The 25,643-nt window shown below is 39.0% G+C and overlaps 2 protein-coding genes across 5 annotated transcripts in view; both read left to right on the top strand.

Moving 5' to 3' along the window:
* Positions 1–1,599, top strand: part of CEP135 (centrosomal protein 135) — a 65,142-nt gene extending 63,543 nt beyond the window's left edge. The window contains exon 26 of the mRNA XM_054687931.1: positions 34–1,599. The gene's annotated coding sequence lies outside the window, so the exon portion shown is untranslated. The remainder of the gene's footprint in view (positions 1–33) is intronic.
* Positions 1,600–10,401: 8,802 nt separating this feature from the next.
* CRACD (capping protein inhibiting regulator of actin dynamics) overlaps positions 10,402–25,643 on the top strand; it is a 213,489-nt gene continuing 198,247 nt past the window's right edge. For 3 of the 4 annotated variants that reach the window (XM_054688270.1, XM_054688273.1, XM_054688271.1), the window contains exon 1: positions 10,402–10,440. The gene's annotated coding sequence lies outside the window, so the exon portion shown is untranslated. Of the gene's footprint in view, positions 10,441–10,894; positions 11,142–25,643 lie in introns of those variants that run through there. The other variant, XM_037530666.2, reaches the window with a different exon arrangement.

A 25,643-nucleotide genomic window follows, 5' to 3' on the forward strand; every position in this document is an offset into this window, starting at 1 on the left:
TCTCTTAATTTACCTTTCTTCGCCCTTTTTCAGAATGATGGTTTTTCAGTCGTTGGCTGTGTGGATTTTTAAAAGGACAGAACAGTAATGAAATAATTCAAGTACTTGTTCCTGAAAATCATGAACATTGACACAAATTCTACCTCTGTCAACTTTTATTTAAATCAGTGAATATTTATGTAAAAAATTTTGGTTTTAAAGAGCTATATATATGTATATATGTGACAAACAAAATACGCATTAATATTGCTAACTGATATTATATCTGTGTTTTTATTATTCCTGACTTAACTTACTCCTCGAAGTGTGTTTACACTGTGAATTGACACAATGTATTGTTCACATTATGCTTTAGTTTTCTTTTTCTTAATGAGCCATGATATGTATGTGTAAATATTCTTACAGTACTTGTTTTTTACATGTATTTAGTTTTCATACCTATGTTTATAACCCATATCCTTAATACATTAACAGGAATTATCAATTTGGATACTATGCTGTCATGCTTAAGTTTTTCTTGTTAGTCTAAAATTAATTTTTTACCAGTTTGCTATCACTGAGGGGAATATATTTAAGTCAGTCTTACATTCAAAAAGAGCTTTACAAAATAATGGCTACCACATGTAATTTATTGTCAAGTAAGAGAACTGTAATGGGAAAGATACATTTATATATTATATACAATATTTTGGCTGTCACATGGACTGTTTTCATAATACAAGTTCTATCAAATTTATAATTTTGTGGAAAAAAAGAACAGAAATTTGGTACATTTTTTCAATAAATAAAATTTCTGAGTGTATTAATCTAAAATTTCAGAATATGAAAGTATACAGGTTAAATATAGTAAAACATTTTGTTAAAATTCAAATACATATTCAGTATCAGTTTTTTGCTTCGTAAAGCTGAATGTTGTAATTTATCAGTCTTCCAGAACAGTATGTAAGCACTAAACTATGGCATCTAAAATAGAAAACAACTTTTTATAATTAATTTTCAAACTTGTCATTTTGAAGATTTTAGGCATATGTATTAATGAAAGAATAAAAGTACAAAATAGAATGTCACCTACAAAGACTAATCGTGTTTGAACTGAACACAGGTGAAAATCCTATTTTTAATAGATTTCATTATGATTGAAAAAGAATTTAAAAACTGACTAAAGAAATTGGAAGACCAGTTATTCAGAATACATTTTGGTTCCCCCTGTGGTTTTATAAAGTAGTATATTTGTGTGTGTGTGTGTGTGTGTGTGTGTGTGTAGTGTATACATACATATTGGGGGGACAGTGCTCTTTTTCTAAAACTAATATGCCTTATATTTCAGGTTATGCCCTTTGAATAATTCAGGGTGTATTTGGGTATGATGTGACTTACTGTTCACCACCTTTGTAATTTAATGTATTACACTTCCTATGTGTGAATTCATGTATTATAGCGAAGTATAAGAGAATGGGACTATTTGCAATGTCATGTGGAAAATCTTTCAATAAATATTTGTAAATAAATTTAAAAATATTTGTTCCCACCTTTTCCCCCAAAGTAACTACAAGTCATTTTGATACTGTTTTCAGTCTTTCTATAATTAAAAAATTTATAGCTCACCATAGTTGTTATTTTCATAACCATGATACTACAATTTTTAAAATCAGTTTTATCATAAACTTCTGAATGTTCTCATTTGGATAGATGTCTTTAATTTTTTTAAATAATTTTAAATTGTGGGGCTTGATACAGATTTTCCAATAAACTTTCCAGTTAATTTATCTTCTTTTTCTTACAAATAGTTTTTAAAATAATTGTAATAGTATACTTCTACAATTAAGTAAAAATTTACTCAAATCAAGATTTATAGTGGAAAGATAGGAGAAATCACTGAACTTAGATACTAAACACTTTTTTTTAAAAACTGACATCTATTTATTTCCATTTAGCTCAAAAATATAAGGAAATCAAAGTTTGTGATCTGTCTACAAAATCCAAGTTTTTCTCACTTGCAGATGCACTTTGTTGACATTAATTATCATTAACTGTGCCACCTGTTGTCCCAGTTGCTGCAGTTTACCACACGTCTGAACTCAACCCCTCTCCCCAACTCTTAGAAGATTTTAGTTCCTGATTTACATGACTGTCACCAACCTTTGCATTTCAGTATCTGCTTGGACCAGTGGTTATTGACCAGGCACGCACATTGGCATTATCTGGACAATTTAATTGAAAAAAATTGATGTCTGAATGCTACAGCAGTCCAAATGAGAACCTCTAGGAGTGAGGTGTGGGCATTATCTTTTTTTAGATACTCTATTATAATGTGTTGCCAGTGTTTTAAAATACTAATTTAGAAACTGACCCACCAAATGGATTTCATGACCTAGGACTCAACCTATAGTTTGAAAACAAGAAAGATCTTGTCATAACGTCCAAAAATCCGAACTGCTAGCTTCCCACTCATCCCTCTTTCTAGAACTCTAATTATTAAATCTATCACAGTAGCCTTTGACTCTACTAGGATCTCCAAACAATGTATTCTTTCACCTATCCCTTTGTAATTTCATCACTCTCACTTTTCTCTTTATCTGGCGTAGACGTTTCCTCGCATGTACCCTTTATTCTCTTGTCCCTCTGAACTTAGAATTCAAGCTACTCCAACCACCCTGCATCTGTATCTAAGCAGCTGAATATGGCTGGAGAGAAAACCACCATGTCCATTTCACTTTACATTTATAGCCCTGAAAATCTAGGGCTTGCAGCATTGTGTGACAATTCCTATCCTTGACCTCTCCCCAGGTACTTCACACCTTCTCTTGACTGAGACCTTCTAATCCCTCCTCACTGTTTCTTTTTACACTGAGAAAATGGTGACAGTAAGAACTCTCACCATCCAAATCTTTTAACATCAAATCTATGTCTATAATTTCCTTCCCTCCTATTATAACATGACTATCTCTGACCTCTAGCCATTCCATCTAGTTGTGACCAGTTATCTCCTCAACTATTCAAAATACTCCTGTAATTCACGCTACATTTCTGAATCATTTTTACTATTGACTTGGTTCTAGTTTTATGCATACCTCCCATTTTTGGCTCCCTGTATTGCAAAAATTTCTCTAAAAGTCATCTATGCTACCTATTTCATCCCCCACCTTCCAGCCCTTTCCTCCTTAAACCACAGTTATGGGCCTCCCTGGTGGCGCAGTGGTTAAAGACAGCGCTATCAAGCTATCCCCAGCCATTGCAGCACTAGTTCAATCCCCGGCGGGTCAGGGAGCAACCCACATGGCACAGCAGACCTCTCCTGCCTCGCCTGCTGCTCCCCTCAGCAGTGTATTTCAGTCTGCCTGTTCTGTTCCCCACTATGTCTCTGGTGAATCCTCTTGCCCCTCACAACTCTGGCCTGTACCCCAGTTCTTGTATGCATAAATAAACTAAATCTTCAAAAAAAAAAACCCAAAAAAAACCAGGAAAATGGGATATTCCTGGGTTAGAGACCAAGACATTTCATGGCAGAGCAAGTAGCATAAGCATTGTGCTTGTATTGGTTCCCTTGACTCCAGTCCTCTGGGGCAAGTTGAACAGGCTTAGATGAATACCATGCATGCAGACGTTCATGTCACAGCCTAGAAAGACAGTGCTTAGGCAATCACCTGTATTATTGCAAGTAATAAATAAGGCCACTCTTTGTCCTAGAAGGAGACATTACCCTCATTCCTCAAGACTTACCATTTCAAACATAATGCTGAGAAATAATGTGAATAAAGATTAATCAGGTCCCTGTATTGTTGGCATACCCACAACATAAATGTATGGGGATGCTTGGGCTCCCTGGCAAATTGCCTATACCATGCCATGCCTTTACCCTTGTGTTTTTATCCAAACTTAAGTTTTCAAACTTGAGTGCCACTCCATTGGCCACCCTGCTTAATCTGACCAACAGAGGCTGGGACCAAGCCTGTTTTACTCGTCTCAGACAGCATCCATTAATACTAAAATCAATGGGATGTCAATAGCAGAAGACGTTGACCAGCAAGACTGACCTCAAATATGGCTCCAAGGATCCCAGACACAGCCAACTGTGAGTACCTATCATACGGTGCAGTGGATGTAGTGATGTAGTCTGCAGCCAATTTGTCATCCATTAGGTCTCAGACAATTTAGTATCGCTTGCTAATCTCTTGTGTCATTGCCAATGGCTCAATAGAAGAGGCATAAGCAACCCTTATCTCCCCCCTACATATAGACAGACAGCTGAAAGGCACACAGGTCACTCCAGTTTGGGGTCGCTTGTTAAATTGAATTTGAATCATTATTACATTGGTTTGGTTTAAGAGATACTTACTGTGTCACTGAGTAGTTGCAGCCTGAGAGCCATGTGTGGCATAACTCAAGGCTGCTCAGCCTTCAGGAGAAGCATATGAACTGGCATCAATCAGATTTTTACAAGTTGTGCTGGTCTGTGTGTTAATACATGTTCAAGGCAGAACCCATGTTCTAGAGCTGCCACCGACAGCATCAGGCAAAGCAAAATGATACGCCCTCATGAGGTTTTTTGTTTCCAAACATAGCATGTGGACAGGGATGGCAGCAGGTCAGATTGCCAGCCACTGCAATTTCTGGACTCAGGCAGACGTTAGGATGCTTTCATCAGGCTGCTATATAGGTAGGGACAAAGAGTATTCATGGGTATCAGTTTGGGTCCCACTCAAAGAATGCTAATTTATGGGTTAGCTGATAGAAAAGTCTAAGAATGTCCAAGTGAGGCACATACTGGCATCAGATCCTAAAATGTCCAACAAGGAGCTGAACTTCCCTTTGGGTGGATGTCAGCAGGAGGACTTGAGTACTGTGAATCTGCCCACTTCACCCCACGAAACTTCATAAGGCAAGCAGAGCTCTGAATTTTGTTGGGGCTTATCAGACACCCCTGATTATCAAGGAATTTAAGGCTGAGGCTTCAGATTTGTCAACCAACAAGACATTATCTATTATCGACAGGGTGAAGTCTTTGAAATTGGAGGGCAGAGGCTCACGTGCTCACTTGTAGCCCATCCACTGCTAACATATAGCAGGGAGTTTGTCCCACTAGTTCTTCCCTGATTGGCATGATCCCCTCTGACACAGGATTCGAGCATGAGCATATAACATGTCAATTCCTACTATATATTTAGATATATAAGTAACAACAGTACAAAGATTCATCCAAAAGTTCCCACCCATAGGGTCATATTAGCTTCTCATCACACACTTTGAATCCTGTCCAAATCCCATCAGTTAAATCCAAGACCACTGGACCAGATAAGCTGCCTATATCAGAGGGAGCCATAGAAATTTAAGTCCAGTCCAGCCAACCCCCTAGAAATTCCCCAATGTATTTATACAGTCCATATGGTTTTCAGTCCTCCTTGGGGACAGGGAAACATTGACTCAATCATTTGGTTCCATACAGTTGCAGGATTTTTGTGGAGTCAGGAAAGTGAGAGGGGGGCATGGAGGGGGAGGTTAACAGGTGTAGCAGGAAAGGTCAGCTTCTCCCCAGTAAACAAAGCTTGGCATTGACTTTTGATTTTAAGTGGCTGACTGTTGGCCTGTTGGCCGGATTCAACTAAATGTTACCCAAATTCTGTATCCTTACGGTTGACACCATTTCTTTCAGCTTTGGAGACCCATTGACTCAGCAACCAGAGTCACGTTATCTTGTGACTAGGACCCTAGGGCTGGCAGGCCCCTTGTCATGAAGACATCACTTTCTTATCCCACCTGAGGAGGACACCATTCACACAGCTTGTTTTAATCCTGCCTCTCTTTGCTCAGTCTCTAAATATTCCTTAACAGGTAGGACATTCGGGGACCCATTTTTCTTGCCCCTCATGCAGCATTTGGGCGAAAGCATTCACTATTACTTCACTTCCTGAACTGTAATATCATCTGTAATGCACCCTGATGCTTACAGGGTGTTGAGCAACCCTGGTGTTGAGCATCTTCTCACTTGTTAGTTGCCCATTCATATATCTACGCTGGAGAAATGTCTATTGAGATCCTCTGCCCATTTTTAAATTGGGTTTCAAGTCTTTTTAATTACTGACTTGTATGAGTTCTTTATATATTCTGTACAGAAGTCCCTTACCAGATATATGATTTACAAATATATTTGCTCATTTTGTGGGTCTTAATTTGCATTTGTATTTGCAACACAAAAGTTTTTAACTTTGATAAAGCTTTTTTTTAATCTTTTGTTGCTTGTGCCTTTGGTGTCATATCTAAGAAACCGTAGTCTAACCCAACGGCTTGATCTCCTCCCAGGTTTTTTTTTTTTTTAAGATTTTTATTTATTTATACAAGCACTGGGCACAGTCAGAAGCGCGGGAGGGCGAGAGAATTCACCAGAGCCAGAGCGGAGAGCAGAACAGGCAGAAGGGCGGAAGTACGCTGCTGAGGGGAGCAGCGGGCGGCAGGAGAGGTCTGTGTGCCATGTGGGACCCTCGCCTAGCGGCCGGGGATCGAACTGGCGCTGCAGAGGCTGCGGGCAGCCTCGCAACCCAGCGCTCAACCGCTGTGCCACCGGGGAGGCCCTCCTCCCAGGTTTTCATCTAAGCATTTTACAATTTTACCTCTTTGGCTCCATTTTGAATTAATTCTTGTATATGGCTTGAAATAACGGTTCAGTGTGAATTCTTTCCTCTCCCTACCCCCTAGTTTTTGTTCTTTTGCAAATAGACATCCAGTTTCTTTTTGCCTAATATATTTCCCATTATTTTCTTTTTAATTTATATTTTAGGGGACAGCATGAATGCAGTCTCCCATTACCACATATTTAGGGAAATTGCAGGGGTCAGCACATCCAGAGTGCAATGGCTAAGCCTCACCCTTTATTTTCAGATATCATAATTTTGTAATCTATATCTAAGATATGTGAGATACAATGATTATCCCCACTTTCAAGATCTGAGAAAAATGTCTGAAGTTCAGTGAATTATCCACAGACCATGTTTAGGGACAAAAGGTCAGTATAGAAATGATGTGCGTTCTGGCTGGATGAATGGCTGGATGGATGGCTGGATGGGTGTGCTAGGTGTTTTGATTCTCATCCTATCCTTTCTTTTAAGAAAACCCACCTCTGGGAGCCTGCCTGGTGGTTCAAGGGGTAAGTCTCAGCACTCTGAAGGTATTGGCAGCCACTGTAGCATGAATTCAATCCCTGGCCAGGGAGCTAATCCACATGGCACAGCAGACCTCTCCTGTCTCGCCCACTGCTTCCCTCAGCAGTGTGTTTCATTCAATCTACCTGTTCTGCACCCCACTGTCTCTGGTGAATCCTCTCAACCCCCCTGCCCCACCCCACCCCGCCGCACCTCTGGCATACACCTCAGCTCTTGTATGCATAAATAAAACTTAAAAAAAAAAAAAAAGAAAACCCACCTCACTCACGTTGAACCTTGAATAGAAATAATAGCCTCTCCCCTAGAGTGTCAGGGATAACCCTTGATTCCTAACTTTATGCCTGGCTAATGGAAACATTCAAAATGATGGTATACTTCAATTTTCTCACTCTGGAGGTCAAGGATGTTGGGGAGATAAAATAAGGTTCTGAAGCAGTCACAAGAGACAATTAAAATACTTCCTATACAACCATATCTTTACTTCAGCTTAATTTTTTTTTATCTACATGGTTTTTATTTGCAGTTACTTATGCTCTACTCAGTTCATTAGTCCAGTCTCGCAGTGAAAGATTTTACTGTTGTATTCTTTTCTTAAGCACTAAGAAAATGTGATGTGATTACACAGGGAAAGGAATGATAAGCAGCCAGGTGGAATATAGAATCAAGGGGTTTTGGAAGTTTTTAGTCTAAGAACAGGGTTTTTCAGTCTAGGCACTACTGATATTTTGAGCTGGATAGTTCTTGGTTGGGGGGTATCCCTTGCATTGCACATGTTTAGCAGCATCTCTGGCCTCTACCCACTAGATGCCAGTAGCAGCACCTGCCAACCAGTTGTGATAACCAAAAATGTCTTCAGACACTGTCCAAGGTCTCCTAGAGGACAAAGCTACCCATGGCTGAGAATTACTGGTGTAATTATATAATTTCTTTCTCACATGCTTTCTATAACCTGTAATAAAACTCTTAAGTGGTTAAATATTTTAAAAATTCCTAATGTTCTGCATCTTTCCTTTGGGTTGTATTATGGTCTCTGGAAATCTATGACTTAATTGAAAGGCAGTTAGCTGTTTCAAAAGTAGAATGATGTGCCACACTGTTATTATAGCCCTGTTTATAGTAATTATAAACCAGTGTGTTTAAAAAGAGAGGGGAAAAAAATAGTGCCTATCACCTCCCTGGTGGTGCAAGGGGTAAGTCTCAGCACTCTGAAGGTATTGGCAGCCACTGTAGTATGAATTCAATCCCTGGCCAGGGAGCTACCCACATGGCACAGCAGACCTCTCCTGTTTCCCTGCTGCTCCCCTCAGCAGTGTATTTCAGTCAGTCTGCCCGTTCTGTTCCCCACTCTGTCTCTGGTGACTCCTTTCACCCCCCAACACCTCTGGCCTGTACCCCAGTTCTTATATGCATACATAAATAAATAGTTTAAAAAATAGTGCCTGTCAAAAGTGCACCTGATCATTTCTGATTTCTGAGGCCAATGAGACCTAAGTCCAACTAGAATTTTCTAAGGTGAACAGAAATTCTCCAAAACGCTTTCAATATTTTAAAGGAATATTCATTGGGCTACCTGTCCCCATGAAACTAAAAGACATAGGTGCCTCCCTGGTGTAGCAAGGGGTTAAGACTCAGCACTATGAAGCTATAAGCAGCTACTGCAGCTCAAGTTCAATTCCAAGCCAGGGAGCAGACCTCTCCTGTCCAGCCCCCTGTTCCCCTCAGCAGTGTATTTCCATCAGTTGGCCTAATTCTGCTCCCCACTCTGTCTTTGGTGAATCCTCTTCTCCCCACCCCCCCACCTCTGGCTTACACCCTAGCTCTTATATGCGCAAGTAAATAAAATAAATCTTAAAAAAAAAAAACCCTAAAAGTCATAGAACTACGCTTAATTTATGTAAGTTTTGATTTTTTATAGAATGTGTTTTCATGTCGCTGGAACAACTACAATATATCAAGAAAAATATTCCAGTTACATTGTCTACATAGATTTAATTTTTGGATTCTGGAAACTTACAGTGCCACTGAATCCAATGAAGAGAACTTGCTCAACTCCTTATAAAATTCTTCATTTCTTCTTTTTTGGAATAAAGCATAGTTTAGGATATATAAGCACTGAAAAATGGAATAGTATCTTTGGTCACAAAAGGACAACCATAATTTGTACTGGTATTTGTTAAAATGTTTAGAAAAGTCTAGTTGCACTAGATTCTCCCAGTAGTAAAGTTTTTCCTTCAAAGTCATGCACCTGCATTTACTGATTAGTCCCATTTTGGGCATTGGACAACTGGCTCAATATTGAATACCTACTAGGGAATCATCTTTTGTCACTGAGGATTTTTTTTGGGCGGGCTGCTTTGTTTTAAATATCCTGATTAAATAATGACATTAAGGTTTTTTTGTTTATTTGCTTTTAGCATTTTTACATGCGTGGTGAAGGAGTCAGAAATGGGACTCAATGAGATCCATCAAAATAGTGACAGCAGAAAGTAAGGAAAAAACTCAGTAATTCCAGTTAGGTCACAAAAGAAAAAGACAATTTTCTCTCTTAAGACATCAAAGTCAATATCTAGTTTCATTATGACTGCGAACAATAATGCCCAATTGTCGATGTGACTCTGCTCCCCTGGACGGTCTCAACAAAGCAACTTCGAGTCTTTTTTTCTCGGGGCATCTTCCAGCGATTCCACTTCCAGGGGTCCCACTACCCGGGCTCGCTGCGGGCCCTCCGCTCTGCGCAACGCGGGCGTCCAGGTCGCTCCCGTGTGTCTCCGGCTCATCCAGGTGCGTCCTGGCTCGTCCAGGACCCCTGTGTGTCCCGTGGGGCGCTGCCCGACCGCCCGGTTCTCGCCCCCGCGGAGGCGCCCCGGGGAGCCCACTGACAGCCGCCGCTCGGGTCCTCCCCGCCGAGGGGGTGGGCGTGATCCACCCCGCGCGCTTCTCCGGGGCACCCCAGGGAGGGGCGCCGTCCCGGGCACGTCCCCGCGGGAAGGGACGCGGGGAGCTCGCGGCTGGGGACGGCGCGGGCGGGGCGGCGCGGCGGGTCCGAGCGCCCGAGGCGCGGGCGGAGCATGTGACCACGCGGCGCGGGGCCCGGCGCGCAGTGCCGCGCGGTGGCGGCGGCGGGGAGAGCAATGGAGGCCGCGGCCGCCTGAGAGGCGGGTGCGTCGCGGGTGCTGCTGCGGAGGCTGCCGGTGCCGGTGCCGGGGCAGCCGCGCCCGCCGCCCGCGCGGGAACGCCCGTCGCCGTCCAGCGCGCGGCCCACCCCGGCGCCCGCCCCGGGCCTCAGGTGAGCGGCCCCTCGGCCGGCGGCCGGAGCCAGACAATGGGGGGCAGCGGGCGGCTGCTCTAGACCCTCGCGACCCCCGGGCCGGGCCCCCGCGCCCCCCCGCCGGACCCCACCTTGCCCTTGCCCCGGGGGCGTGGGCTCGGCGAGGGCTCGGCGGACTTTGGGGCGGTGTCCCCGCGCGCGCGGCGCGGACCCTCCCGGAGGCGCCTGTGCGCGGCGCGCGCCCTTGGAGCCCACGCAGGGGAACCTGCAGACGGGCTGCGCCCGGGGAACTTGGCCACAGGGTGGGACCTTCTCCTCCCCGCTCGCCTCCCCGCCTCGCATCCCGGCGCGGGTCCTCGGCGCGGGCTCGGCGGCCGCGGGGTGGCCCTGGCCGGCTGCGGTCTAGGGCGCTGACCGGCCGGCTCAGCCCAGACCCCCCGGCAGAGCTGCATCGCTTTGTCTAACCTCTGCCAGGCCATTTCGTACAAACTCTTGTTGCCCCAATTCTGAGGAGCCGCCAGTTTGATGGCTGTGGCAAGACAAAGGTTTCCCCTGTTTACCGCGGGCTGGGACCGAAACACTGCGCGTTGCCAGTGGTGGGAAATGTGCTTTCCTTGTCTGCTCCCAGGGGTTCTCGAGATGCTTTTCCTGGTCCTGTAACCTTCTTTCTTGTAGAGCTCTGTAGTGGCGAGGCTGGACCTCCTAACCCTATGGACACGGTGGGTGGGGTATGACTTTTATTCATGGTTATCGGTAAATAGATGGGCAGACGTTTGCATTTTATATTAGATATTCTCAGAATAGAAGCATCGGGATCATTGTATAAATTCTGTATTTTAAGAGAGAAGATGTATATTTAAGGACACAATGATTCAGTGAATTGGGGGAGGGGGGAGAAAGCCTAGTAACTAAGACCATGTGTTGTGAAATTTTAATGTTTTTAGGAATAATGGAGCAGAAACTGATCTGGTGCTGGTAAGGGAGGGTGTGTGTTTGTGTGCGTGTGTTTGTGTGTGTGTGTGTGTGTGTGTGTTGGGGTGAGGTGGTGATGGAGAGGGAGTGGTTAGAATACAAAGGATAAGGCAGTTACTAAAAGGTTCTTAGTAAATACCCTGTAGCAAAATTTTAATTCAGTAAGTTGTCATTAAATCAATGTTTGCTTGTAAAAATCACATATAGTAGGTGTTACATTATATGTAAAACGGGTAATAATTATTTGGCATTGTATGTGACTCTTGAATCTGAATACAGCAATCACTTTTGGGTAATTAAAAAGTCAACAAAGAAAAGACACCTTTCACCACTGCCACCTTTATTCTGAGAAAACTGAATCTTTGTTCAATATATTGATCTGAGAATTGCCTGTAAGGAAAAAAAATCAAAGGCAGAGTGTTTTTTTTTTTTTTTTTAAGAAACATTTGGAAAAAAATGCATCTCTCCTATAGGCAATATGGTTGCCTTATGGATTACTTCAATTCAGAAAAGTGAAGGGAAAATAGAAGAGTGTGGCTAAATTGACCCATTCCAGTATTATTTAAAATGTACTTTATTCAAAACCTCATTTTTACAGTCACCTCTGACATCAGGGAAACTTTCATTCTAAAGACTTTATAGAACTAAGCAGCAAATTGGGAGTCAGGAAGATGATGATATTGACTTAATATACTTAGGCAAATGGTGGGAGAAATAAAAGCTACCACAAAGTTCTTCACAAACAAGAAAGCACTTTAAGTGTATGTTATCATTATTGCTAGAGAAAGAATCTGTATTTTACAATATTCTACACGATTCTGGAAAAATTACTTGAAATTGTTGTTAAATTCACCCATACAAGGCACGATCTTTTGGTCTTTTTTTTTTTTTTTTTTTTGGTAGCGTGCACCTCTAATCTGGCCTATAATAAAATTGTCATGGAAGGAATGAATTAATGAAAAATAAAATACAAGTGGATAAATTATACATATGGATCAAATTGGTTTATTTTAATGATCATTTCCTGAAGACCTACTTTCTGTCAAGAAATTTGCAAACTGTTTTTGCATACAACTTATAAAAGCCTGCTCACCTTCCTTTTTTAAATCATATTTGATGTATGTTTCTATGAAAAATATTTCTGTGAAATATGCCTTAGGTGGTATTAATGATCATCTCACATAACTGGTTAGCAGAAGAGAACTGTCCCCCTTGTTTTATGTACATATACTGTCTTACAATGGCCTGTCTGAGGTAGGGCAGATGTTACCACTCCGTTTTGTAGATGAGGAAATCCAGACCCATGGAGATTAAATGACTTGCCAGCTCCTTGCCACTGAAGCAGCAATGCCCAGGGCAGAAGCTGCCTTTCACTCCTAGTGCCTTCACCTATGAATCACACTGCCTTCTCCAGGATAAGCTGCACCTCCAGAAAATCACCCTCAAATTAGGCCTCATGAAAAAGTCTACCTTTGGAGTGACTTTTATATAAGAACAAGTTATATTTTACAAGCTACTACTTAGTAAAGTGGCTAAATGTGTAAGTTCTGTAGTCAGGTGACTAAATTTGAACTTTGGATTTACCTGTTACTAGTTCTGCGACCTTGTCAAGTGACCTGATCTTCTAAGTAAAGTGGTATAAGTAATACTACCTATATTATAGGATTTGGGGGAAGATCAGGTGAAGTAAAGTATGTATTTAGTGTCTAGCAATATCTTGCATTTTGTGTCACCTAGTTATTTTAATTTACATTATTAATGTAAAGCAGTTATTTTTAAACTTTGTTAGATTACAATAAGAGGTGTGTTTTACATTATCATCCAGAATACAGACATTTCAAATGTTTAATTTTTTTAAGGATTCATGAAACAATGCATAGACCTATTTTTCATTCTATTTTATTTATAAATACTGGGTGTGATCCACTAAATGATTACACATCCTGTTTATGGGTTAGGACCTAAAAATTGAAAAGCAGAAATGTAAAGGTTCATTGGGCTAAGTACTTTAAAGAAAATTCTGTAATTGAATCTTTATATTTTTCTTTCTAATGCATAACCATCATTTAGAATTTGAATATTAAATTATACCTGGATGGGTTCTTAAATGTTTTTAGTAATTACAGTCATATACTGAATAATTATTAATTATGATCTAGATATTGTACTAAACAGTCTGTTTATATATGTTTAGTGTTCAGAACAGCCCTATAAGTTGGCCCTGTGTTTCCATTTGATAACTGAAAATAAGACTCAAAGAGGTTTTATTAACTTGCCCAAAGTCATAAAGTTAGTGAGAGATGAAGCAGGAATTCAAACTGAATTCTGTTTGACCTCTGCTCACTTTTCCCCCACACCATTCCTTCTTTTGGGTAAGTTTGAATGGCAGTATTACCCATTGTGATCTATCTTTTGTAGTTTCCTTTGAAAGGATTCATTTGAAGATGTTTAACTTAGTGAAGCAAGAAAGCATATTAAGTATACTAGTAATTCATTTTGACTTTGGCTCTTCTTTGATGTAAACATTTTGGAATTGCTTCTCAGGTTTTTATGATAGAATCAATTAATTGGTCAGTTTTATCGAGTACTCAAAGGTTTAATATATCTTCAGAAGAGACATGAAATAGCTGTGTAACTATAAAAAGACTTCATTATGAACTAGTGTGGACTTTTGTTAAGGTACAAAATGAAGACTTAAGAGCTACAAAGAATACTTTATAGTCTATTGATTTGTTTTAAAATCACCAGGCAATAAAAATAATTTATTTTGTGAAGTACTTGTAAGAAACTGCCATTAGCTGTCCTATTATTTTTGTTTGTTTTTCTGCTCTTTGCAAATGTTTAATTTTTTGCAGAGTTTTGATTTTTTGATAATTCTGAGACTTTCTTCCCCTTTAAAATCATTGTCAGAAAGAATTAAAGGATGTTTTATGGAAATGTATTTTGTAAATAGTACTTGGAATATACAAATAGATCATTTTTAAAGTGTCTATGAGAAGGTAAATTTTAATATTTCTCTCACATGTTTATCTTTCAGAATCATACTATTATACTGTCTGATTTGGGTAATGCTGTTGACATGTAGGTGTGTATCTTATAAATAAAATGATTGCCAAGTATTAAGGATATATAAATATATACTCCTGTTTTTGCATTATAGTTTCTATGTGCATAGAGCTTTAAACTTTTAACCATATATTTAAACAGTTTATTCATTGAATTAAAGTCATTCTTTTGAAACTAATAATTTTAAAATCAAAGGTTGCATAGATAATGATGATATATTAAAGAATAACCATTTCATAGTTTGAAAATTTGTATGCTTCTGTTCATTGGTCATTTTCTACTAAGATTAGATGAAAGTGAATGTATTATTTATTTTGTGCATCAGACCTCATTAAGTTAGTCCTCAAAAAATCATTTTGCTCCTAATGAGATTGTATACAAATGTTAGTAAGCTTACATTTTATATTCATTTATTTATTTATTCCTTTTATCTAACACTTGCCCCTTAATGGGTTGGCATAGTTTCTGTGAGCATCCAAAAACACTGCAGCTATTGAATGGTCAATGTAATTTGTATGTTCAGGCAGTTACTAAATTTGGTTACCATTATATTTTCTACTAATTTTATTCTTGTGAAAATTCATAGATACAAGAATAGCAAAGTCAACTTAGATATTTACTTGTAGTAGTGAGGCAGATATACATGCATATTTTAGATTTACATATATCAATGGTTTTCACAGGTCTTAGAAGTTCAAGGTTACAAACTCTTAATCCATATGTAAAAGAATTACCTTAAGTAACTGAAAATAAAAAAAGCTGAGTACAAACACTTAAGGGATGTGAATGCCTCATAGTCAGATATTGTCAGAAATATTTAAGAAGCCAAATACCGCAGGAATATGTAATTGCTTTTATGTTCTGGTAAATTTGTGTGTGGAAATGTGATTCCATTTAAAATGTCAAAACTGAAAAGCTGAAATATTATCAATCACTTTAAAATGTTCACCAGCTCTTCCAGATGTTTGTAGACTATTTCAAATAGCGTATTTTGAGGCATAAATGGAAATTCCAATAAACTTTCCCTTGAAACTGGTACTATATCAAATATTAGGTATTTGAGAAAAAGATACAGATATTGCATCCCTAACACATGACAGATATTTAAATCAAATATAAGTACTCAGCCCATTAGAGACAAATTTTTAGACTAGAGCAGATTGCAGCTGCTAAGTGGAATTGTTCTCAGGAAAAGGAAGGAAGGACAACTTTCTTAAAAAGGTGCTGAGCTTTTACCAGGGAAGGTAAGAACAACCCACTCAAAGGCCCTTTGGCCTCACCGCTCTCACTAGGTGAAGGATTGGCTGGACCAGGAGAGGCAAGGGGTATAGCAGAGGAGGTGCAACAGAGAAATTTCATTATTGTTTAAATCTAGGATAAGCTGGAATCAAAAAATCATTTGTGAAAATTCATTTTTTCAAATTATTAATGCATGGTTTCTTAACCAGGGAGAAATGAAATGATAAGGCATTGGTCCTAAGATCACTGTTTTGCAAAAAGAAAGCTCATCAATTCCGTTGTCAGATCCTTTTATGGTCTCAGGTGGAGCCATAGCTGATGTTTTTAAGGAAGCTTTTGACAGATCAAACAGAGCTCATAAGACTGCTGGTGAATTCTTGGCTGCCCTGAATGATCACATTCAGGATTTTCTTCATTTTGAAAAGTTCTTCATACATTTAAAGTGACTTTGTCTCTACTGGAGAGCCATTGAAACAGTTGCACAGGGCTTTCTTGGTGCTATTTATAATGCAGCTGCCCAGGCATGTTTGTGATGGGTTAACTGTTTTCTAGAGTTAATGAGGTCAGGGTCACAGGTTCAGTTCCCAGGAAGGCCAGTTAGCTTTGCTTTGTTCTCTGATCTCACATTGTACTCTTAACCCAGACCAGCCATCTGGCTAAGGCAGATCTTTGATCACAAAGGGATTAATAAGCATGACAGTGTGGGAGGAGCAGCATGGATCTTTCTCAGCCCATGTTGAGTAATTAGTGAAACAATTCCAAAAGCATGTGCAAATTCGCATTTGATAGCATTATCTTAATATGCAAGAGAAAATGTGGTTATCAAATATTTTTCTTTGTCATTTCTGTTGAACTCCATTGTAAGTTTTTTTTTCTAGTTAGTTTTTTAGAAATCCCATTCATTCAGCAATTGTTCTTTGTCCTGAATGTTCTTAACCTCCTAGATTTGTAGGTCAGTGGCTTTAGTAGCAAGAATGGGTTAAGTCTGAAAGTAGTAGAGCAAACCCTAACTCAGTTGTTTATAGATCCAGCTCCACTGAATTAAAAAATGAAAGTTAAAAAAAGTAAAACATCATTTTGAATGAGAATAAATAGACTAAGAATATCCAGGGAGGCACTCTTTAGTTTTTCTAAGTTTGTTGATTTGATCTACAAATCTATTATTCTTTTTATTAAAATTCTCATGTTTGAGAAAAGTATCAGAGATTGTTTAGGCATGTTGTCTTGTATAGTAGCTACTGGTGCTGTGTGGTTATTGATCATTTGAAATGTGGCTTATCCAATTTGATAAATGCTGTGAGCTTAAAATACACAATGGATTTCAAACACTAGGTGTGAAAAAAAGAATGTCAAATACATTATTAATAATTTTTAAATATTGATTTCATGTTGAAATATTTTCGCTGTTAGATTGATGAAAACATTATTAAAATAGATTTGACCTATTTCTTTTTACTTTTTAAAATATTCCTGCTAGAATGTTAAAAACTACATGAGGCTTGCATTTGTAGCTGGCATTGTCTGTCTATGGGCAGTACTGTTCTAGACCAAAACCTCACTTTGCAGATGAGAAGGCTAAGGTTCAGAGGTTAAGTAACTGAGCTGAGTTCTTTCCATTGCTTGTACTCTCTCCTTTCTTTATTAGGTGAGATGCTTAGGAAGATGGGAACTCTTTGAATCATTAGAGGACCATTTAATACATGGCAGTTATTCTAAGCTGCAAGATCTGTGCCTGATGATTGCCTATTAGTTGTTATGTTAGTATGAGTGTGTGTGTGTACTGATATAGGTGAAGGCTTTTTTTTTTTTTTTTTTTAGGCGGAGGCTTTATATTGTCTACAATGTTCATAGGCTCAATTTTACACCTCCCTTTATAGATCAGAGATTCTATAACTTTATTTAGTCCTGAGAAAGACACATTAACATTTTAGACATCAACAGTCTAACTGTGGAATAAATGAGATATGGTGCTCATCCCAGTGGAAATTATGATTCAGCTTTTCTCTCTTTTTTTTAAAAATAATAAATATTGCAAATATTGTTACAGTTAACAACACACATTTAAAATTTTTATTTTATTTGCGATAACATTGTATTATAATAGAATGTAAATTTCAGGTGTGCTTTGTTGAGAACCCACATGTGTATGTACTGCGATTATGTTTACCTCTGAACATGGAATTGTCCTTCACAAAGATGCTTTTAGGTAATTTTGAGTGAACCTTGATGGACAAAGCAGCAAGGTTTTCAGGATGTTTCTCTTATCGGAAGGAGAGAGCAAAAGTGAATGGAAGAGAGAGATTTAGTCTGTGTTATGGAAAAAGGTCTCATGCGCTTTTAGCAAATCTTAGCCATACGACTTAGGTTCTAAGTGAGGAACAAAGAGCCAGGGTAGCTGGTATGAAAACAGTGGCCTCATAATATGTACTTCCTGTCAGTTTTGTGAGCGTCATGTTTTTTAATTGGCAAAGGTAGAAGGAAGAAAACCTTGAACCAATATTGTTGTCTGTTATTTTTAATTGAGACTTTTGTTTTCCAAATCAATATAGGTAGTGAAATTAACATCTTAGAATTGTTTCCTTTGTGCAGCTTTAGATGTAATTTTTCCTTTTGTGTCCCACAGAATTCTAAGTCACTATCAGTTTCTTACCAGTGACCTGATGACAACTAGGGAGCAACTGTGCCATTGTCAGGCAGTCTCTGACACTTTAATTAATCTCATCGTCCTTACTAGTGAGTAAAGTACATGAATTTATCCTTTGATAGGGATAGTGTGGGGGTTGAAAGAAGATATGTAATTCTAGTGAGAATGATAATTTATCTTATTATTTTTTGAAAGATTAATTTTTTTATGCATACAAGTGCTAGGGTACAGGTCAAAGTTGTGGGGGGAGGTGAGAGGATTCCTCAGAGACTGAGCGGGAAACAGAACAGGCTGACTGACTGAAATACACTGCTGAGGGGAGCAGCGGGCCAGACAGGAGAGGTCTGCTGCCATGTGGGTCACCTTCCTGGCTGGGGATCGAACTCATGCTGTGGTAGCTGTGGACAGCTTCATAGTGCTGACACTTAACCCCTTGTGCCACCAGGGAGGCCCTGAGAATGATAATTTATAAAAATATTTTCGAATTATCATTTTTCTATGCATTTTTGTCTCTTACAAATAATCCAGGCTGATTCTAGGTACAAAGAAATAAACCAGTCTCTGAATGGTGACCTTCAAGTAGGCCAAAATAAATAGCTGTCCTGTGGTATGAAACTTAATGAGAAGTTCCATGTCCATCCACATCCTGTTCAACCAGAGGCAGTGTAGACACAGTTAATCATTTGTCAACAAACATGTTGAGCCTGCTTTGTGAGCTGTGGGCATAGCTCGGATAAGACAAAGGTTGGAGAGTACAGAGTCCTTGGATGTAATGGTGGTAGAACTCTACCCGAAGTATTCGTAACTTTTTTGGAGATTATACTTTGAGAAAAGAATGGGGCATTTTTCTTTCGTTGCAAAACAAATGCATAATGATTTATGTTCTGACATTCACTGGCTGATTTTATGTGCTGTCATGTTTAATGTCATCTCATTTCCAGCAGTAACTGATTTTTTTGGCCTTTAGATTATTGGGGCCATCAGTCAGGATGCCGGGAAGCATGTTGTCATGTGAGGCATGTTACTGAACATGGAAGGGTAGCACGTGTGTCCACCCTTCTTCCCCTGCTCCCGCTGTGTATGCCAAGCATTATGGAGTTGGTAGTAAATATGAAAGTGGAGACCTTGCGGTTTAGTAAAGAAGAGAGACCAGGCAGAATGAAAAATAGAAGGCCAGTGTGCCGTGGAAACTCAGAATAGGGTGGTTCTTCTGATGAAGAAATTGAGAATGAGGAAAGATAAAGCGGAAGCTCATAGACGAGGTGGTATTGGGCTGGGTCTTAAGGATGGGCAGAACATTAACATAAGAAGATGGAGCAGATAGGTCTTCGAGAGACAGGGAGTCATGAACAAAGTTATGGCAAACCTAGGAGGCAGGATAGGCTGAGATGGCAAGAACATCAGGTGTGAAAGGTAGTGGCAGGAGACAAGACTGGAAAAATGGGTCATATAAAACTTGAAGCGATTTGAAAGGCTGTAGAATGCTGGCATTTTTAAGGCAGTGGGAGCAATCAGAAGCAAAGAGTGGCATAATTCCATTTACGTTGAATGATGAGAGGTAAAAGGCCTGGTTCTATGATCAGCTTTTCCTCTAGTAAACCTAGTGGCAACCCACTTTACTTGATGGGCCTTAAATAATCTCATTTTTAAGATAAACGGGTGGGACAGGAGTTACCTAGTCATTTAGTAACCACACCCAAGTAGTTACCAAGTCTGTGCCAGGTGGTGGTGTTAGCACTGGGATTCAGAAGCAAGCACACAGATAGGGCCCATGTACTGAAGCAGGAAGTTTCCTAAGGCTGCTGCTTGGGGGAGTCTGCTGCTTAGATTCTGCTGCTTGCTGGAGTGGAGAAGTTGCTGGGTGTACTGCACTGCTTGTCCACAATAGCAGCCAGGCTACCTTGACCCCCTTCCCAAACAATAAATGCTTATGCTATGATGGATGGGGTGACCAGTTTCCTCATACAAACTGTATAAAACCTTACCATGCCTGCAATTTGGGCCTCAGCCTTTTGGGAGCGATCCCATTGAACCCGCCAGTGTGACAAGTAAATCTCTCTCTCCACTTCTCTGAGTGCCACCTGATTTCTCTGGGAAATTGCTGTAATAGTACAATGAAGATGATATTCTGGTGAAAGAGATATACAATAAATAGTGAAAATAATATATAATACAATGTCAGGGGGTGCTTAGTGCTATAAATAAAGAGAGTGGAGTGAGAAGTAGTACAGTTTCTAGGTAAAGAAGCTCAGAGAACTTTGAAGTGGAAGAAGCCTGGGAATATTTGGAATGTCATCCAGATCTCAAACGCAAGTATAATTAAGTGAAAAGCTATGGGAGTTCCACCTCTTCAGCACTGATTAACATAAATTCCCAAATAGATGTTCATACTGTTTCCATTAGTTCTACCGATATGGTTATTGATGGGCAGAATCTTTTTAGCACTCTATCTTTTAAATAGCTCACTGAGTACAGCACATTTTCATTTTAGAAAGCAATTTCTTCCATGTTCTAAAACAGTGCCACTTATGTTGGTAATTTGGATCTTTCCCTTAGCACATTATCAATCTCAAACCTTGTGGCTTATGGAAATGGGAAGATGCAACCAGATTTAAGGCAGTTGCTCAATATACTAAATAGCTCTTCTGTGTTATCTTAATATAAATTAAAATTAAGTGGGAGCTCTGGGACAGCCCTGTTTTAATTAGAGTTGGAATGCATCTTAGGAGACCATTCTGCCAGTTATAATCATAACAGTGGTATTAAGATTTTTTTAAAAAGAATCATTAATAGGCTGGGTCTATTAATGGGTCTATTGGTAATGCTTGTCAAATCAAGTAAAAGGCTGAAGAATGTCCACTTTTCTCTTTGACCTAAACCTGATGTGAAACAGTTGAGTGGTAATCTGCAGCAGAAGGATATGGACTGGCCATTTAGTGAGGACCAGTGACTTAGAGTTTTAAGTTGCTGTCCACAGATTCTGTCTGTAGATGGGGGAGCTTGAGTGGCAGACTATACTTTCATGGAGAGTGTAAGTGAGATGTGCTCCCTGACCTGATGCTGGCACAGAATCCAAGCTATCTTCCTGTGCTTCCTTGCCTGGTAGTTCACAGCCAGTGAAGCTAGCCCTGCCTGAATTATTTAACTCATCTTATCCTAACAAGAAGTTGTTATAGAACTGAATGCCCGACAAATTTGGGGCTTGTACATGTCTTTTTGGTTCTTTATTTTCCCTTTGACCGAAGAGAGAAGGAATCTTTTGGATTTTTGGTTCTGCCTGCTGGTTGTTTATAATCCCTGCTTTCACTGACCTCATTCTGCCAGTCCCTGTCATAATATGATTTATCTTTTTGAAATTAAATTCTCTTTGTAATTCCCTCCTGTATCTATCTTCTGCAGAATCTTTAGTTATTTGATACAGAGCTTAAGTAAGGAAAGATTTAAGAAAGAAAGAAAAGAAAAGAAGAGGAAAGGAGGGAAAGAAAGAAGATGGAGAGAAAGAAGACAGGGAATTCTGTCTGGACACTGGTAGCAAGTCATGTTAGTATTTGATTTGCATATTATATCTGAATCTCCAATATACTGTTGTTTTCCCCCAGTGTTAACATATAATTATGGTAAAATTTTTTCTTACCTTTTTAACTGTTTTTAGGTGGACAGTTCATTGGCATTATGTACATTCAGAATAGCATGCAACCATCACCACTGTCCATGTCCAAAACGTTTTCATCATCCCCAGCAGAAACTCCATACCTGTAAATAATCTCTCCTCATTCCCTGCAGCCCCTGATAAACTTTATTCTCCTTTTTGTCTCTATGCATTTGCCTGTTGTAGGTGAATTATAGGTGCGATCATACAGTATTTGTCCTTTTCAGTTTGATTTGTTTCATTTAGCATAGTGTTTACAAGGTCCGTCCATGTTCTAGCACATAGGAAATATTTATTCCTTTTTATGATTGAATAAAATTCCATTATGTATATAGCAGATTTTTAAAAACCCATTCATCTGCTGATAGCTTCTGTTTTTCTACCTTTTTTTTTTTAAGATTTATTTATTTATGCATACAAGACCTGGGGTACAGGCCAGAGACATGGGGGGGGTGAGAGGATCCATCAGAGACAGAGTGGGGAACAGAACAGGCAGAGTGGGGAACAGAAATACACTGCCGAGGGGAGCAGCGGGCGAGTCAGGAGAGGTCTGCTTCGCCATGTGGATTGCTCCCTGGCTGGCCGGGATCGAACTCGTGCTGCAGAGGCTGTGGATTGCTTCATAGTGCGCTGTTTAACGCCTTGTGCCACCAGGGAGGCCCTGTTTTTTCTACCCTTTCACTATTGTGAATAATGCTGCTATGAATGTCGATGTATAAGTATTTACCTGTTTGACTCTGCTTTCTATTCTTTTGGGTAAATATCTTGAGGTGCAATTGTTCGATCATATGGTAATCCTTTTTAATAACCTGTTGTTCTTGTGACCATACCATTTTACATTCCCACCAGTGATGAACAAATGTTCCAATTTCTCCACACTCTCACTTGTTGTTACTTGTTATAACAAGCAATATTCTATCATATGTTTGTACCATATTTTGCTTATCCCTTCATCAGCTGATGAACACTTGGGTTGCTTCCTTGTTTTAGCTATTGTAAATAATGCTTCTGTGAACATGGGTGTACAAATATTTCTCCATGACCCTGCTTTCAATTCTTTTGGGTATACCTACAATTGGAAATATTGGGTCACATTTTTGAGGGTCTGCCATTTTGTTCCCCACAGTGGACACACTGTGTTCCCACCAAAGGTGTACAAAGGTTTCAGTTTCTCTACATCCTCTCCAACACCTTTTGTTTTTTTTTTTTATAATAGCCATCCTGACAAGTGTGAAGCAATATCCCTCAAGTGGTTTCATTTGCATTTTTTTTGAAGGAACAGTTTTATTTATTATTTTTTTCATTTTTGCACAATGTACGCATTTTCATTTTGGTTATATTCCCCATACAATTGCACCACCCCTTATTTTGACCCTAATCCTTTCTCTCTCCACCCCTCCCTTCCCATAGTGTGTTTCTGGTTTATAGTTGCTTGTTGATTTTGATTTTTACTTTGTATTAATTAGTCTTTCATTTGCATTTTTTTTAATGACTAGTGATGTTGAGCATCTTACCATGTGCTTATTGGCCATTCCTCTATCTTCTCGGGTAAAATGTCTATTCTATTCCCTTTTCCACTTGTGAATTGGATTGTTGTTTTTGTTGCTTAGTTTTCGAAATTCTTGATATATTCTGGGTACTAATCCCTTCCCATAAAAGAGTTCAAATATTTTCTTCCATTTTGTGGTTTGCCTTTTTACTCTGTAGATAGTGTCTTTTACTCTGCCTTTTTACTCTGTAGATAGTGTCTTTCAATACACAAAATTTAAAATTTTTCATGGTCCAATTTATCTAATTTTTTTGTTACCTGTGCTTTTGATATCATATTCATAAAGTTGTTGCCAAGTCCAGTATCAGGAAGGTTTTTTCTATGTTTTCTTACAATAATTTTATTGTTTTAGGTTTTACATTTTGGTCCTTGATCTATTTTGAGTAAATTTTGTATAATGATGTTAGGTAAGGGATCATTTTCATTCTTTTGTATGTAAATATCCAGTTTTTCTAGAACAATTTCTTGAAGAGATTACCTTTTTCTCATTGAATGATTTTAGTACTCTTTTCAAAAATCCTTTGTCTATAGATATAGAGTTTATCATTTGTCGAAGAGTTTATTTCTACATCCCCTATTTCATTGCCTATATGTAGGTCTTTGTGTTAATACTTTATTATTTTGATTATCATAGTAAGTTTTGAAGTGAAGAAGTGTCACTGCTCCAATATTTTCCTTCCTTTTTAAGATTTATTTTGACTATTCAGAGTCCCTACAGATTCCATATAAATCTCAGAGTGAGGTTTTCAATTTCTGTTAACATTGACACAGATTTTGATAGGGATTACATTGAATCTGTGGGTTGCTTTGAGTAGTTTTGTCATTTTTAAGTCTTCCAAGAATGTACATGGGATGCTTTTTCAGTTATTTTAGTTTTATTTAAGCTATGTTTTGTAGTTTTCATTGAACATGTCTTTAACCTCCTCACTTAATTCCTAAATATTTTACTCTTTTTGATCCTATTAAATGGAATTGTTTTTGTAATTTCTTTTTCAGATTGTTGATTGTGTGTAAAAATGCAGCCGATTTTTGCATGTTGATTTTATATCTGGCTACTTTGCTGAGTTCATTTATTAGTTCTAGCAGTTTTTTTTTTGTGGTGTCCTTAGAGGTTTCTACACCTAGGATCATATCATCTACAAACAGAGACAATTTTTCTTCTTCCTTTCCAATTATATGCCTCTTATTTTTTTTCTTGCCTAATTACTCTGGCCAGAACTTCCAGAACTATGTTGAACAGTTGTCTGTTTTGCCCATCCTAGCTCCTCAGGCTATGTGCAGGCTGTTCCAGGAATCATGGGCAACTGCTTGTTATGTGGCCGTAATGGGGGATGGGTAGCTCCTACTGTGCAAAGAACTGAAGTTGTCCAAAATTAAACACAGTCTATGTCTTCTCCTGGAAGTTGCAAGTCTTCTACACAGTTCAGAGTTCCAAAATAAATTACATCAGACAGATTCTGCCAGTACAAATGTTGTCAAGGTGCAGAGACAGATTCCTGGTGCTTTCTACTGTGGCCTCTTCGGCGAATCTTCTTTTTGCCCAGTTTTGATTTGGGTTATTTGCTTTTTTGTTGTTGCATTGTTGGAATTCTTTCTAGATTCTAGGCATTAGTCACTTATTAGATCTTAGATTCTATCATTCTATGGGTTGCTTTTTCATTTTCTTGAATAGTGTTCACATGATTTCTTAATTATACTAGTTACACATGAGTGTGAATATTAAATATATTTTATATATTAACATGTTAATATGAAAAGTAAACTGCAAACACAAATTTACCTATTCAGGTAAGATTGGTAAAATTGCTGCTGTTTGAAGTCTCCCAGGAGAAGGAAAATGAATAAAGTCTTGGAGACAAAGTTTGGATTCAAGTTCCCTGAGAGTTTATAAATGTTCCCTTTGGGAAGTAGGTAGACAAGGCCATGTGTAACTCCTGAGACGTGTAGAACTTCTTAAAGTCATGACATCTAACATAGAGTTAAGTTAGGTGTTGGTTACTCATATATTTTTCTTCCATGTTATCTCTTGAAATTTTGCTGACAGCCCCCCTATTTTGTTTTTCTTTCATAATTCTATCCACTTTGATTCAGCACTGATGTTC

This window comes from Talpa occidentalis, unplaced genomic scaffold (genome assembly GCF_014898055.3).
Source record: "Talpa occidentalis isolate TD23 unplaced genomic scaffold, MPIMG_talOcc4v2.1 talOcc4.6, whole genome shotgun sequence".
Taxonomy (NCBI): Eukaryota; Metazoa; Chordata; class Mammalia; order Eulipotyphla; family Talpidae; genus Talpa; species Talpa occidentalis.